We start from the raw sequence: 16,540 nt of genomic DNA on the forward strand, positions 1-16,540 counted from the left end.
TTGATTTATGGCACAGGGATAGCTCAGACTGTGCTTTCTGCTCTTTGCTTTGGTACTTGGTTACTTCATTTGCTCAAGAGAGTGTTGATAATATAAGGACCTGTAATTCTTTGAGAATTACAAGTAAGGTCATTAACAAAAGATGAATAAAAAATAAAAATGCCATGTTTAAAGAATGAGGCAGAAGGTCAGTTCTGACTGAGACTTCCAACTCTCCTCCATGTTGATGCCTTAGGATTAATCCTTTATATTTTTCAGATCCTGTACTGCTTTAGTTGTATAACTCTAAAACTCCACAGCCTGTCAGCTACTGTTCCCCTGTTTTATTCAGACAAAGCAATTCCTCTCTAGGCCTGAACCTCAAGGACACCTTATTGTCTCAGGCCCAGAGAGATGTAAAGAACAAACAAACTTGGGGGCAAACTTGGAGTAAATTACTTCATTACCTGAAACTGCAATTGGAGGATTAACCCCTGATATGGAAATAGACTAAACTTTTAACTTGTGACCATTGTCCATCTTGGGTAAAGCCCCCTGGAGGCTTTTGACTGCCCAAGGTGCACCTATTGAAGGCCTTTAATGAAGACCTGCTTTTATACTCTTAATTTTGTCTAGCCTCTGTTTTAGGTAGCCACTCCAAGGCATCAATGTGAGGTCTTTTGGTTTGTCTAATATATTCATTATACTGGTAATAAGAAAGTGTGTGTTTGGATCCTGTATAGTAAATATAATAGTTCTTAGCTTTCCCATAGTTTTTAGCTCTGGTTTAAAAAAATAAATATCAATATGTATGATATAATTGTAAACATAATTGGTTTTTCTTTTCCCATCATAAGCTGTGCATAATTATTTTTTTAAATCACTGAGGTGCCTTGGATAAAACACATTTTGCTGTTCTAGCAAATGTACTCTTAGGTGGCTTTGGAACTTCTTCACTAAAAAGGGGTGATGGTAGGGTTAGCAGAACCATTGGCTGCTTGGCATTCTTTTCTTCAGCTTACATTTCATTTTTAAGGTTAGCATTTTGATTCTGTTCTTGTGAAATTTTGGCTTTTAAATTGTTATTTAATTTTTGTCTTTATCAACCTATTTAGAAACCTGCAGGTGCTTGAAAAAGTCATGGATGAGAATTAGAATTCTTACCACAGAGTAGAAGAATCAAACATATTTTTAGTTGACTGTTAAAAGTTGTTAAGTCTCTCAAGATCTTTCAACTGCAAAAAAAATAATTGTAAAGCATAAGGCTGAAGATCCCTGTAACTGTGCTTCACTTCCCTTTTGCCCATGAGCTATGCCTTGGCTTCCTAGGAGGCATTTGCTTTTGGAGCCAAAGCAAGATTTGTAGCAGCCTGGTGACCTGAAGGCTTTCAAGATTTAGAGCAATTTCAGACCTGTCCAAATTGGAACAAATTTTCTGGGTTAATGAGGGCTCAGAAGCTGACTTTGAAATGTTGTTTTCTTGCTTCAACAAGTATTTGTCATGCTTTGGATGTCTGAAAGATGGGCAGTACGAAGCTGAATGCCAGGCACAATATAACTGTATTAGCATAGGTTTTCTGCCTGAGCTAATGAGGCTTTCCAAGAAGTATAGGTGAGCCTCCAAAGTACTGTGCAGATGTGAGATTGTTTTTTCTGTTACTCAGGTTAGTGAAGATACCTGCACATCTCATTTTCTGCAGACTGTTGGCATGTTTTTGTCTGGGTGAATGAGATTCATTTGAAGGATTAATATCCTGATTATGAGGAGAGGTGCTACATTTGATTGCTCCTCTTTTCTCACTGGTCACATAATGGGATGCTGCACTTGTTGTGTAGCTGTCAACAGCTTTAGCTTACAAAAAGCAATGCCTTAGTACTCATTAATTTTGCAATTTGGGAATGTTTACTAATCCTCTGTAGGTAATGATTATTTTGTTTGGTTTTGTTGGGTTTTTGTTGTTTTTTTTTTTTTTTTAATGGCTTTTAGTACCTTAAAGTGCCACATCCCTCTCTTAAATTGAGAAAACTGCATCTAGGAAAAAAATCTGTAACAGGGAATGTTGCCAAAAATTGCCAAATTATGCCTTAAGTAATATGAGGCCTGTGGTTGTTTTGTTGTTGGGGTCGTTGTTTCAGGTTTTTTTCTCATGCTCTTACAAGGTGCTTGTTTTTTGTTCTCTTTTGGGCTCCGGTCTTCCTTCCATTTTTCTGTGCATGTGGATAGCAGACTACATGGAGAAAAATAGTCTGCTCTGAGAGGTAAAGGGCATGAGGCCTCTGTAGAAAGTGATCTATAGAAGCCTTTGATGTTTTGTGCCAGACTTTCCAACCCACTGTAATCTCTGAGCAGTTTCAGGTGCAAGGTGAACAGTGCTACATACCTACACACTGTGTGGTTTATAGCACATATTCCTACAGGACATATTCCTACAGTATCAAATGCTTCACAGCAGCAGCATTGGCACGTGCACAGATGTGCTTCCAGAGTAGTAATGCATCTTACATGAAATTATGTAAGGAATGCACTAAAAGCCAGTACTTTTGGAAACAGAATGAAATCAGGAAACCATTTGGAGCCATGTACTGCTACCATCCATCCACCATTACTAGGGAACATCAGCCCAGGTGGCTACTACAATGTGACTGAGTAGTTCCATTAGATAGATCCTGGTTTTAGAAGAATGACCAAAGACTAAACAGAGCCAGTGACTTGCCAGTGATTCCTCTGTGGAGGTGTACATAGTATTTGTCCTTACAGTGACTGTTATTTGGCAGAGATGCTCTCTCTGGCTTTCAAAACAACTGTTTTTTTGCAAATACTACACAGGACTATGTAAATTAAAACAGAATTTAATTTTCTTTCCTTTATTTTCACACCTAGGTTTTAGGAATGATATAGTGAGATGATTGTTGACTGTTATGCCAATAAACACAGGAGAGAGATCAGTGAGATAGCATTTTTATTGTCTCTAAGGCTTTTCATTGCCATGCAGATTAACAAATTGCATCACGCTGAAGGAGAAAAAGCAATTCAAATACTTTGCTTGGTTTTGATTAAAGATGTATAAACCAGGTATTATCACAATGAAATGTATGTGTGAGTTCTGTACAAGGAAGTAACATAATTCATAGCGACATTAACTGCTTTTTAATTAAATAATTTACTTTGTGCCATATGTACATATTCATTCAACTGCAAGCAGACATATTGTAATTTTGAATTTGTGGGAGGAACAGAGAATCCAGGAGAATCTTCTGGTGAAATGAAATGTAATTATATAGTGTTGGAGCAAATGCTTTAATGCATGAATGGGAAGAGATGTTTATTCTTTCTGCTGAAGAAAATTTGATTTCTTTCAAATCTCTGAAAGGCCTTTTGACATGAGCTAATCAGGGGCAGCTTCCATCACCAGGCAGTGCTTTTGTAAAAGTGTGAGAAGAATCTTTTATCAAAATATTTTCAGATGTTGCTATCAATTCATTATCTCTTCTGTACAGATGGCACAACCAGGGTCATTTTGCAAACCTCTAAAATATTTTTTTTAAGTTTAGGCCATGGTACATAAAAGTCTCAGAACTTCACCCACTGCCTTTTAACTTGCCCCTTTTACTTGAAATAGTGTTATAAGTAATACATTTCAGTATGGGAGGATGGCAATCATCTAGTATTCTCCCAGCATGTTTCTGTACTCCACAAGCTGTATTAAACTGGACTTCTAATATGAAATAATTTGAATATGATATATTTAACCACTTTAAAGTCCTAAGTGTTTTATTTGCATCAATTATATATGCTGTGTAGTATATGATTTTGAGAAATTCTGTAATATTAATTCTGTAATGTTAATTTAATAAAAGCATGACACTTATTAAAAATGGTTTAGTGTGAATATAGTATTTGAGAGAGCAGAAGGAACAGAAGGTTTTGGCTGATTTTGTATACAAAAGGTTGAGACTCACAGCAATTTTTGGTGCTTATTTTTGCCACTGCTGTGATCATACTGATTTTTGGGCCTGTACATTTTTGTCCTTTCCCTTGTGGAAATTTTCCTGCTTGTCAGATCTACAGGGAAGTTAATAGAGGGAAATAAACAGGCAAAAGCTAATAAAAAGTCAATCTTATGGAGAAAGCAATAAATTTTTGTTGGTTTTGCTCTAAGCCAGTCCTTTCCATGGTCTGATGAAGTTGCAGAATGGTTTAGCATGGAAGAATCCTCTGAAGGTCAGCCTGTCCAGCCTCCTGCTCAGACCATGGATATTACCTGGTAATGACCATTGCTGCCACACTGAAATATCTGAATGGTTTGAGAATGGGGTTGCAACAGATTTGTCTTGTCTTAAGCTGCCCTGCAACTCCACTTTAAGGCACAAGTTGAAGCAATATTCACTGCCTTCAAAAGTCATACCTTTTTGATTCCTATTGCTGTTTAATTCCTAAGGAATGAAATACTTTGGTATTTTCATGGATCTGGTTTCTGTCATTCAAATAAAGACTGGAGAATGTGGAATAAAATTAGCTGAAAGCAAGTGCAGCCCTTCTCATGTGAACTTAAAGTAACAGTGGTTCCACTAAGGTGTAGTTATTAGATTTTCAAGATAGAGGGGTCTGTTAGGTCAGTTAATTGCCATATCCTTGTTTGCAAGAGGTACTGTTGGTTATGTTTACTTTATGTTGCTTTATTATTTTTATTGATTGTGTTTGTTTATTCTTGCTATTGCCTGAGAGAGGATTACGGGGTCTGTCTGTGTTTCCACTTTGGCTTGCTCCCTATTTGACTCCAAGGACCCTGACCATCTGTACTTTGTACATATTAGCTTGCTTCTGTGCTCCAGTCTGGAACAAACTCAGCAAACAGTTGGGATCCCAGACAAGAAATTAAAGGAAGCACACCCAGAGATCAAAGCCTGCAGCATTATTACTGCTTGGCTTGAGCCCATGGGTCACTCTCCAGAGTGCACAGCAGAACTGGGAGAGTACTACTTGTCAAAAGTCTTCCTGAATTTTATTTATGTTAATATGACGTGGTTGCTAGGGCAGTTGAAATGGCTAAGTGACCCGCCCAGTGGATGAGGGAAACTCTGAGGATGTAGGCTACTTGGACTTCAGCAAAGTCAAAGGGCATGGGGCCCTAGGGCCTAGCCAGGTGACACTCTGAGACACAGCAGGAGCCAAGGATCCCAGACTTCTTCCTTGTGCTAAAACTGTAAGGATATAAAACCCCAGGTTCTTTTTTCAGAGTCCCTTCTCAGAGACATCTAGCTCAAGCTGCTACTTTGTTATTGCACTATGATTAAATTATTTTAAGCATCAAGACCTGTGAGACTCTGCTATGGGAAACTTGGGGTCGAGCTGGTAAGAAAACCTGGTCTGATGATGAGTGTGGGGTGTGTAGCTGTGACGGGGCCTTGGTCCCAGCTTAGGTAGTGCAAATGTGGCAGGGTGACTCCTGGATGGTCAGGCAGGGACAGTTGAACAAGCCCAAGTTGCTGGCTCCTGCACTTCAGTCACAACACTCCCTGCAGCACTACAGGCTTTGGGAGAGTGGTTGGAAAGCAGACCAGTGGAAAAGGACCTGAGGGTGTTGGTTGACAGCAGGCTGAACATGAGCTGGTATGTGCCCAGATGGCTGAGATGACCAACAGCATCTTGGATTGCATCAAAAATAGTGGGATCAACAGGACCAGGGAAGTAATTGTTCCCCTGTAGTGGCCACTGGTGAGGCCACACCTCAAATCCTGTGGTCAGTTCTGGGCTCCTCACTTCTAGAAAGACAGTGAGGTGCTGGAGCATGTGCAGAGAAGGGCAACAGAGCTGGTGAAGGGTCTAGAGAACTGAATCATATGAGGAGCTGCTGAGGGAGCTGGGGTGTTTAGCCTGGAGAAAAGGAGGCTCAGGGGAGACATTACTGCCCTTCTCAACTGCCTGAGAAAAGTTACAGCAAGATGAGGGTCAGCTTCTTCTCCCAAGCAACTGACAGAAAGAGAGGACATAGCCTCAAGCTGCACTAGGGGAGGTTCAGCTTGGACATCAGGAAGAATTTCCTTGTGGAAAGGGTTGTTAAACATTGGAACAGACTGCCCAGATGGAGTCACCATCCCTGGAGGTGTTCAAGAAATTACTCTACATGGCACTTAGTGCTGTGGTCTAGTTGACAAGGTGGTGCTCGGTCAAAGGTTGGACTTGGAGGTCTTTTCCAACCTAAATGATTCGGTATACCTGCACATTATATTTTGATGTCCTGAGTGCCTTGTTGTTCACTAGTGCTTTTGTATTTAGTATAAAAAAATAATTCTAGACTTCTTCCAGGTGTATCTGGCAAGCTTAATTCTTTTCTCTAAGGTATGTTATCCTGCATATTTAATCTCCATGATTTTCAGCTTGTGAAATCATTACATTTAGGTTGTCCTTGTTTGGCTTAGTAGCTGTGCTATTCCTGAAACATGAAATTCTCAAATGTCAGCTTTTGCCCTGTACAGAAAATAGAGGTAATGTGTTTGTGCTCTTTGATAACTATCGTAGCTCACAACATCCTAAATTCTCAAAGCATACATGGTACAATATTACATTGCAATAAAACAATGTTATGATATTCTTCTATACTCAAATACCTAAAGTTTCTTTAGTAGTCTTCATCTTATTCTTTTAGTGCATGCTGTGCTTAGAAGAGGAATGCACTTGTGTTTCCTGAAAGTTCACCTCTGTGCCTGTTGACACATCCTGTCTGGCCTGTGTGCTCCTGCTTGTACACCCAGTTCTCATAGCTGGTCAGCAATGTGGAATGACACAACACAATCATTAATGATATTAATGGCCTATCAGTCAAGCATCCTGCTTATTAAGGACCACAAATTTATACCAGATGCAAAACTGAGGCTCACAGCCTGCAAATCACTTTACTTCAAAATGAATAAGCACAGAAGATGATCAGACCATTCAACAATTTTAAAAAATTATTATTATCTTTTTTTATGTCTAGCCTACCCCAACCTTCTCGTATATGTGTTCTGTAGGTGTTTGTGTTGTTGGAAGGTTCTGAAAACCATCAATGCTTATAAGTAAAATATAGTGAAAGCCTTGATTGTTGTTACTGTGCTGCTCCTCTTCCTGGGTTTTGAAAAGGCTGCTGTTATTTTACGTTAAAACTACCATAGAACATAAGGCCGTAATGAAAATTTGAAGTCACAGGAGCCACCTTCTGCCCTGTAGGTATGATATTACAAGCACTTTATTGAGCACATTGCATTCTTTCATCTCTAAGTACAGAAACAATGTTGACTGGATTCACGGGGGATTTATGTGATATTCACAAAAATATGAGCAGCACAGCTGCTGCTGCTTCGTTCATGAGAGCACTCATCCCTTGTGCAGGGCACCTTTCCTTCAGGTGAGGGCTGTGAGCAGAGGCAGCCCATGTGCTGGTTCCGTGCCTCCAGCCAAAGGCTGACTGCCGTGCGCCTCTCCGGCACCTCCGCTCCCAGGTGGGATGCCAAGGGGAAAAAAGGCAGTGGAATCACACTCTGGCCCACTTATTCCCGAGTCCCTAAAAGGGACATCCAATGAGATTGAATGGCAGGCAGTTTAACAGTGATAAAAATAGTACAACCTATATAATTAGCAAATAGAACTCTCCAGCTACAGGTTACAGTAAAGCCTAAAATGCTTCATAGGATTGCAATGTACATTTGCAAAGTACATTTGTAATAAGACTTTCACTATTAAATTACATAGGATTAAAAAAATTAGAGCAGATATAAAATCTTATGTTTCAGACAAGCGGGTGAGTCAGCTGCTGACTGCCTAGGGCTAGGACGAAACTTCCTGTATTAATCAGGTTATTCTATAATTACAAGGTTTCTTGCACCTTCCTCTGAAGCGGGTACTGAGTGCTGTCAGAGAAAGAATACTGGAGCAGGCGGACAACAGGTCTGATTGGTATGGCGATTCTTGGCTTTTTCTATCTCTTTTATGCTGTTTTTGTTTTTTTTTTTTTTTAATTCCCTCTAATCTAATACGGACGGTTGATATGAATAGTGTGCTATTAGAGAAAGAGTGCTACTCAGCTTCTTTCAGACTGAATACAAATTTGTTGCTAAGGATTTGACCTACTCAAGGACAGGATCATATGGTGGAAGGGGGAGTGGGTCTAGAAGAGATGAGCAGCAGCAGGGATACACAAATGGAAGGGACTGTTTAAAGCAAACCTGAATAAATAGAAAGGAGAAGAAAGAAAACTGTATAGCAACCTGTTTATGTCAGTGGTTTGCCTAGAGACTAGTCGGGTATGGTGAAAAAGGAAGTATTGCTAAATCAGCTCAACCTCCTGAAAAGAGAGGATGATTTAACAATTGTCCTTCTTTCACAAAGAGATGTTGCTCTAGCCATAAATACAGCAGTCATAAATATGACAGACAAAGAGATGTTAATACTGGCTGGGATAAATCGTTATAATGGAGGGTATGATAGCAAGGAGATGACGGTTTGTGGTGTTGTTTTGTTTTAACTGGAGCGTGGAAAAATAGAGATTTCATTTCACTGTAAGGCAGCTGTACCTAACCTGGTTAGTGTGCTGTAACTCAGGAGCTAGTCACAGCAGTGTGGCTCCCTCCCTCTCCACTGGCTTGCAGTTTTTGAGTCCCCTCTGCACACACATAGAACCCTCACTGACTGAACCAAGAGTATTTCTCACGCTGGAAAGGTGAGGGGGGTTACACAAGAAGGTGTGAATGTGGGTGAGACTCCTCAGAATAGAAGAAGCTTTTGCTCAGCCATTTGCCTTGGGTTGCCTGAATGTAATTATACCTAAGTGGAGTACAGGGAATCATTTTGTGGGCCTCTGCTACAGCAAATTCGATGTTTCTGAGCTAGTTCTCTGTGTTTTCTCCAAACACAGACTGGATGGGGACACCATGAAAATCAGAGAATATTGCATCCTGAGCACCATTACTCTTGTGTGTTTGAAGATGGATTAGGAAGGAATAACACTTCTGGAGCAGAACCTGTATTAAAAAAAGAATAAAAATCAAAGTACTCTAACCCAGGATCACAGAGTACATTAACACAGAGGTGCAATGATTAAATCCTTAGTATTGTTGGAGTACACAGTGTTCTAGGCAGGTGTTTCATATGGAATAACAGCAGCTCATCTGTGAATTGAATTGCAGCATGTAAATGCTTTTGTAGAAGCATTGCTTTGGTATACCAAGATACCCTTCCTGGGAGTGTAAAACAAATTAATTCTTGTAAACAGTTTGTGTGAGAATGATAGTCCCCACTGGAGTCTGTTTTTTCAAAGCATGGCTCTCCTAAAACAGTGTGGTCCCTGCAGAACTGAGATTAAAGGTGTCAAGTTCTGGTTCTGCAAAGCCATGGAAGTGGTTGGAAGAGTGGTAGTGGTTTGTAAGAAGCAAAGTCTTATCTTGGGTCAGATGCTGGTATCCCAATTGATGCAAACACAGAGACTCTGCATATGAAATAAAATCAGGCTATGTAAAAATAAGGAGGGGACTACAGCCCTAGAAACACCTAAAAGGTGTTGTCTGCAGCTTGCACATGGGGCCTTACTGGCCATGAGCTTGAAAAATTAAATAAAGCAAAGCTGTCTGATACTTGGTGATGGAACTGAGACCTTTCACAGCAAAGGCTAGGTGAAAATTTCCCCTAGAGCTGCAGTTACAACATTGAGAGAAAAATGTGCGGGAGCTCGGTGATAGAGCTGGGGGAAAAAAAAAAGGTATGAGAGTACACTCTATTGCTGCTGTTTAAATAGCACAGTTGAAGTTTACCAGTTCATTATGGTGTATGTGCAGAATTTAAAATGAGTTACTTAATGTATTATGCCATGCCAGGAAATACTGTATTTCCAGCAGACACTCATGTACTAAAGAACTGCATGCTGATGTATATGAAAGCCAGCACTTAGGAAGCCTAATTCATCCTGTTGGATTAATTTCTCTCATATTAATATATTTACAGTTTTCTGTAAAGAAAATCAAGTATAAGCCTCCTGTGAAAGGTTCTTATCTGGACTGATATTGTAGAACAGGAAGATAATTTGTTTTAGAAAGACAAGATGAAACTACCAAAAGTTTACTGAATTTTACTTCTCATTTAGTTTTAAATTGCCGTTTTTATTATAAAAAACTGCCTAATTATACTCAAAATTCTCAGCTCCCAAATATAATTCTAAGAATCCTCATATTTTGTATGTTGTTATATATGTATAAGATTCAGGTAAGGAAATAGTTCAACTGAACTCAAATTAATCTAGTCACTGACAACATTATGACTCACTGCAGTATTTTGAAAGCTGTTTATCTCAAGTTCACTGGAATCCTGGACCGTTCCACTGAAGAACTTCAATTTAAAATAAACCAATCAAACTGTGTCGCTGAGCAATTAAATATCTCCATGGTAACAGGGATTAAGCACATAAGGTAAAGACCTGCTGACAGTGCAGAGATTATTTCAAATTTCTGGCTCTTCCAGCAGTAGACAAATGAATTTACATTTTCTGTGTCAAACATTGGGAGACATAAAATGAAAGTGATTGAGCTGCTTCTGTGACATCTTGGGACTTCAGACAGTATTTTCTTGACAGGGGAAGTAATTAGCTGGAATTACAAGAAGGAACTTAGCAGACAGATACAAATAAGCATTTGCTCATGGGATTTATTTAGCTCTTCATAATTAAAACCTGGATAGGCATATTATTTAGGATACAAATAGCATGGAAAAATCTTGCCATAATTTAAAAAATTTAACAGCATAATAGCACAATTTTTTTTCTAATTTTTAAGTGATCTTAGGTTCACTTAGGAGAGAAGGTTATTTGCAGCTCTGCTATCAAGTAGTATTTTTAATAAGAAATGTACTTCTAAAGTTATAGTGCAGATAGCCATACTGATATTCAGTGAAGGATGATGCTTTAGTCAATCCTAACATTTTTCTGATTTTCTCTAACTCTGTTTCTAGATTTTTCATGTGTATTTATTAAAACTACTGGAAATGCACATCTGTTGGCATGTGTAGTTTTCAGCTTTCAGTTATGTGGCTTAGGGTTGGTTTGTTTTACTTTTCTCAGACTGGCTTTTTGTTTGGTTCCTTGGGACATAGAAAGACTTGGAAGGGTCAGTTCCAAGCACCTGCTGTGCACAGGGACACCTTTCACAAGACCAACCAGTGCAGTTGCTCAGGGTTGCATCTAGCCTGGCCTTGAAAACTTCCAGCAATGGGGCATCCAAAGCTGCTCTGGGCAACCTGTGTCTTCCAGTTCCTCACTGCCCTCAGAGTAAAGAATTTCTTCCTAGTATCTAATCTAAATCTAGCCTCTTTCAGATTAAAACCATTGCTCCTTGTCCTGTCATTGAAAGCCCTTGTAAAACATCTTTCTCCGGCTCTCCTGTAGGGCCCCTTAAGGTACTGGAAAGCTGCTCTAATGTCTCCCTGGAACCTTCTCTTCTCCAGACTGAGCAATCCCATTTCATCCAGCCTGTCTTGATAGGAGAGTTGCTTTTCTGTCAAAATGTGGGAAGTGGAAGTGAGCTGCAGCTCTTCGTCCTGTATTAGGCACTTGTAAATTCTGCAGTGCTTCTGCATTCTGAATATTCTTTCATTATTTTGAGCTCACAATATGTTGAGATGAAAGGTGTATGCTTCCTACCACTAGCGCTTACTAGTTTGAGGTTGGTCTTGGAGTCAGGCTGTTCTCATTCTTTGTGGCAGGATGGACTTCCTACCCCTGCAGATAAGACACTTGGAAAACATTTTATGAGACCAAGTTGTAGATGGACCCACAAATTAACCTCTTCAGCTGGAATTAGAATTTACCTACCTTGTCAGGCTACATTTTGTTGTGTGCTTTTGATTGTGGGAGTCCATACAGTCTTGGATATCTTTGGTTCCCTGTTCATTTCAAGCATAAGCTGAGGTCTCTGTGTGTAAAGAGACAGGCTTTTTAGCTGTGCTCTTATGAAGAGACATTGCTTCAATTGCCCTAGTTGTCTGACACTCAGTTTTATGTTAGAATGTCCTTCCTTGCATATTGAGGTGCAATTTTTTCTCTTTGCATCTTGGGATGAAAAACTTTTGTTAAAAATTCATAATAAATATGGCAGATATATCTGAAAGTCACAGTAACTGGTACATTCCTAAAGGAAGAGATTAACACTAAGCACATTTGGTAGGAATGAGTGTAGTGTCTGTTTATGGCTGCACTCAAACCATTCAAAAAAAGCAGAAGCCCATGTTAAAGTTATGTCCTGGCATAAACATCCAGCAAATGTAGAAGGAAGGAGTACTGGAACATGGATGAAACTTCAGGTAAACTGGAAAGTCAGGGGTATATGGAGGAGGTGTCTTAAGAAACAACTTCAAAGATAGAGTTTCTGAGGAGTGCTGTTTTAGATAATGCAGTTCCTGGGCTTGACCAAGTGGGAACAACAGTTTTACCTGAGGTCTAAAGAGATACTTCATGTTTCTGTTCCTGCTTATAATCCCTTTTGTGCAGTGTTTTCTTCTTGCTGCTGTATTTATTGGTTTTGTTTAATCCAGTCCAGTGCCTTGAGCTGGACAGAAGAGACTTGGCAAAGAGCCATACTGATAAAAGACATTTTGGGTTGGGCCATGAGGGGCTGATTCTGGCAGCTCACAGTAATGACATTTAGAGGTTTTGTTGCACAATTCCTGTTGCCAGCATCCAATGAAGATGCAGTTCCACCCTTTTAACAGGGTCCTATGGAAGTATGAGCTAGTGATCTATCTCTGAGAAGGAAACTGTATGCATAGCAATGGTGTTGCACACTGACAAGTTGCAACTTTCCAATCGGGAATCTTTTTATTTAAAATATACATATAAAAAATAGGGGTTTCAATGCCTTCAAACAGGCCACAGGCCAAAATTGTGGCTGTGTCTTGAAAGAGATTTGGTTCCCCAGAGTGTCACACTATGACTAGCCAGAAGTTTCCAAAATGCTTTGAACAGTGCCTGGTAAGAGAAATCCCAACATCAGGGTACTCAAGTTGCATCTGAGCCAGCCCTGTTAGTTTCCCTGACTAGAATTAATTAACGCAAGTGCAAGCTAATGGGCAGATCATAGAAACAGCTGCTTTCATGGCATGAGCCTTCAGGAACACTGCTCCTGAAGGAGGAACCCTATCACCTGAACATAATGTGTAATAGATGCACAGCTGGTTTCCCAGCCCTGCCTCTGTGACTTGCATAGGCAATTGAGCCCCGTGCTGAAAGCCTGGGTGCTGTTAGGGAGAGTGACAGGACAGGGCTTCCTGGAGAGCTCCTTGGAGGGGGAAGTTTGGTTGGGTGGCTTGATTTTTTCCATTCGCTTCTGAGCTGGCATATCCCAGCCAGCCTTAGAAAAAAAGGATGTCATGACTGCCCATGCTCAAGATTTGTCAATGTGAAACAGCCAGGTAGCAGTTAGCTTCATGGTGTTGTTGTTTGACCTTGAACTCATATTTAAAGAATTGATCCGTGGAACCTCCAGAGAAATTTGCTCGGGAAATTTTGGGTTTTCGTCACTGGAGTTCTTTTTTGTTATTGTTTTGTTGGCGTTTTGTTTGTTTGGTGGGGGGTTGTTTTGTTTGTTTGCTTGTTTTTGTTTTGAGGTTTTTAATTTTGTTGGTTTGGTTTGGTTTTGTGGGGTTTTTTGTTTGTTTATACTACAGGAGCACAGGAAATCTGCCACATAAAATTGGGATCCTCATGTACTAAGTGGTTACATTTTAATTAGCAGATGCTAGAAAGACACTGACTTTATTCTCATTATGGGTTGCAAATCTAAAGCATGAAAAGATTAAGTGAATTTTTTAAGGAGGGATTTACTGTCACCCTCTCCTCCCCAAATTTCTGTTAAAGCTTAAGAACTGAATGTGCATTTTTTCATAAGTACCATTCAGAGACAAATTAAAAAGCTAAGTTTTCCACATGTTGCCAGACTAAGTATTGTGCCATATTTTAAAGTCATAATGATGTTTTAATGTAATGTTCCTTGAATTGTCTGCCATTCCTAGGCTACCATAAAGGTTAGCATGGACAATCCAAAAATTTATTTGCTTTCTCAAGCAGGTTTTATAAGACTGATCTTTCTGCTACAACAGCTAAGCTGCTACTGGCACCTGACTTTGCTACTCTAAAATTATTGTGGCATAGCTTTGCAGGACAGTACTTGCAAGTGGTCTATTGGCTGCATTATAGAATAGCTGCTGCTTTCAATAAATCTGAAGAGCATTGTATTTACTGGAGAGCTGAATGTGGATATATATGTGAGACTCAGGGGGATTCTCAGGGTAAAAACTTGAGGGTAGAGGAGAGAGAGGCAGCAGAAGCCAGGAGTGGTTTATTCCAGTCCCAGTTTCAAGATTCAGCATGATGGCATAGAGTGGTGTGTGAGTATGAGAGACAGGTATAAAGTCTCAAATCTTTCAGTGATATGCATGCACCTGAAACCTATTATAAGTGAGGCATAATTAGCTAAATAACCACTTCCATAAATACATTGCAAAAAAAGCAACAGATGTGTGAGGAAAGGTTAAAAGGACTGACCAACATTGAGAACTTCATAAAAAGCAGAAACTAGAGGGCTGAAGTGAGGTTTGCAGAAATGTAGCATGAATTAGTTCTTACAGTGGCTCTTTATCCATACATAAAAGGAAGGGGAGACCTCTGAATTTTACTGTGTTTGTCTGTGTTCTTTACACAAAGACATGATTAAGGATTAATAACAAAATCTTTCCAATTATCTAAATGTAATTGTTCAAACAACTGAGGAGAGGAATCTTGATTTATTAGCTGATTTGCTGAGAGAAATCCAAGTATCGTCAATTGAGTATGTCACTGGAAAATGCTGTTGTAGAGTTGCAGCTAGACATGTTTGAGAGGGGGAATTCAAACTGTAACAAATGCAGAAACTACTGTTAGAATGGTTTTGGTGAGGGAAAAAATTAGGGGAGACAAGAACACGTAGATTTGTCTAATACAGCAAAAGTAAGATAAAGAGGGAATAAACACCAGGAAGAAGCAAGAAATATTTAAAACAAAAACCAGTTTGTGGCAAAAAAACCCAAATGGCACTATATATTCAAATTGCAAGAAAGAAGACCCTTTAAAGATTAGAGCAATGGAGATAATTTCCAAGTTTGCAGCCAGAGCAGTGGACTGAGTAATCCAAAATGTATTTACAAGAATGATTATTGGTAAATATTTAAAGGAGGATATTGGACACAGTTTATATGATAGATTGTAAAACAGCATGGGATTGGAGATGGTGGCAAACCAGATCATTCCCATTCCTGCTTTCCTGTAAGTCAAGTGACACTTTACCTCTTTCTTTAGCACGTAGAACATGAAATCTAAGCAACACATTTGCAAAACAGACTTAATCCACTATATGCCCTTAGAACCTTTTGCAAATATTAATGAAACATATCTAATTATCCCTGTTAGACAGATTACTCAAGGCAATTTAGATTGCCATATAAAAGCAGAATAAAAATCAGTGGTTTTAGTTACCATATGGGTAATAAAAATACTTAAATGGGATGATGTTCAAGGCGATGATATCATTTGACCAGGCTTTTGGAAAACTGGATAAATGCTCTTTTCTAAATTCTGTCAGAGAATGATGAATAATCCCATTTTTAAAAATGCTTTCGTTGAAAGATAGGAGAGGAAATACTTTTTTTCTGAAGTGTTTATATGTAGTATCAGCAAAATGTTTTTCTGTCTCTGGATAACGGGCATTATCATCAATCTTATTAAAGGATAAAACATAGAAGTAGTCTGCAAATATAAGGACAAGTTAAAGGACTATTTCTTTCTGGAAGTTTTGATTTTTATCCTGTTTTCTAATAACAACCAGCATCAGTTATTAATTTCATCAGGATATGCTGATTGTCCTCTTCTGCCCACCTATCTAAAAAAGCAATTGCTACTATCTGATATAATTTTTTGAAACAACATTTAGGGAATCTTTTTGCTTATGTGAACTTCTTCATAATGGTGGTAATATATGTGGTAATTTTGAATGAGAAGACTTTTGCTGCCAGTAATATAAATGGTGGTGCTTTAGAAGTGTGCTAGTTAGACAGCCCTTAAGAGAAACAAAACCCAACAATTTGAATTCATTTGGCATGCATATGGTACAAGTTGCCAAAGCCTCCGCAGTTCAGGCAACCTGTGTAGAAATCAGCTTCCTTAGTCTAATGCTACAGGTTACCTTCACGCAGTATGTTAGTTTGGGGCTTTGTTGGTTTTATTAGTTTATTTAAAAGACTGGCTTTTATTTTCACTGTTCAGTATCAATAGCACACTTTTCCTGGCATGTGGAGACAACAGTTTCCTTGAATAGGCTATCAACAATTTGCAGTGTTGCAGCAAGACCCTACAGCACCTACCCTACACCCTACAGTAACTACCCACTACAAGGAAATACTGATACCAAATAGTGTCAAACAAGTGTTGGCACTGGAGCAAAGCAACTGGCTGCCAGAATGTTCTGGTGCACATTTCACATGCTTCATCAGACCTCCTTTCTGACTGACCCAATG

At 39.2% G+C, this 16,540-nt stretch overlaps 1 protein-coding gene across 1 annotated transcript in view; it reads left to right on the forward strand.

Moving 5' to 3' along the window:
• Nucleotides 1-16,540, forward strand: part of FRMPD4 (FERM and PDZ domain containing 4) — a gene marked incomplete at its 5' end in the record, with an annotated part of 107,951 nt that overhangs the window by 223 nt on the left and 91,188 nt on the right. The window lies entirely within an intron of this gene.

This window comes from Geospiza fortis, unplaced genomic scaffold (genome assembly GCF_000277835.1).
Source record: "Geospiza fortis unplaced genomic scaffold, GeoFor_1.0 scaffold1772, whole genome shotgun sequence".
Taxonomy (NCBI): Eukaryota; Metazoa; Chordata; class Aves; order Passeriformes; family Thraupidae; genus Geospiza; species Geospiza fortis.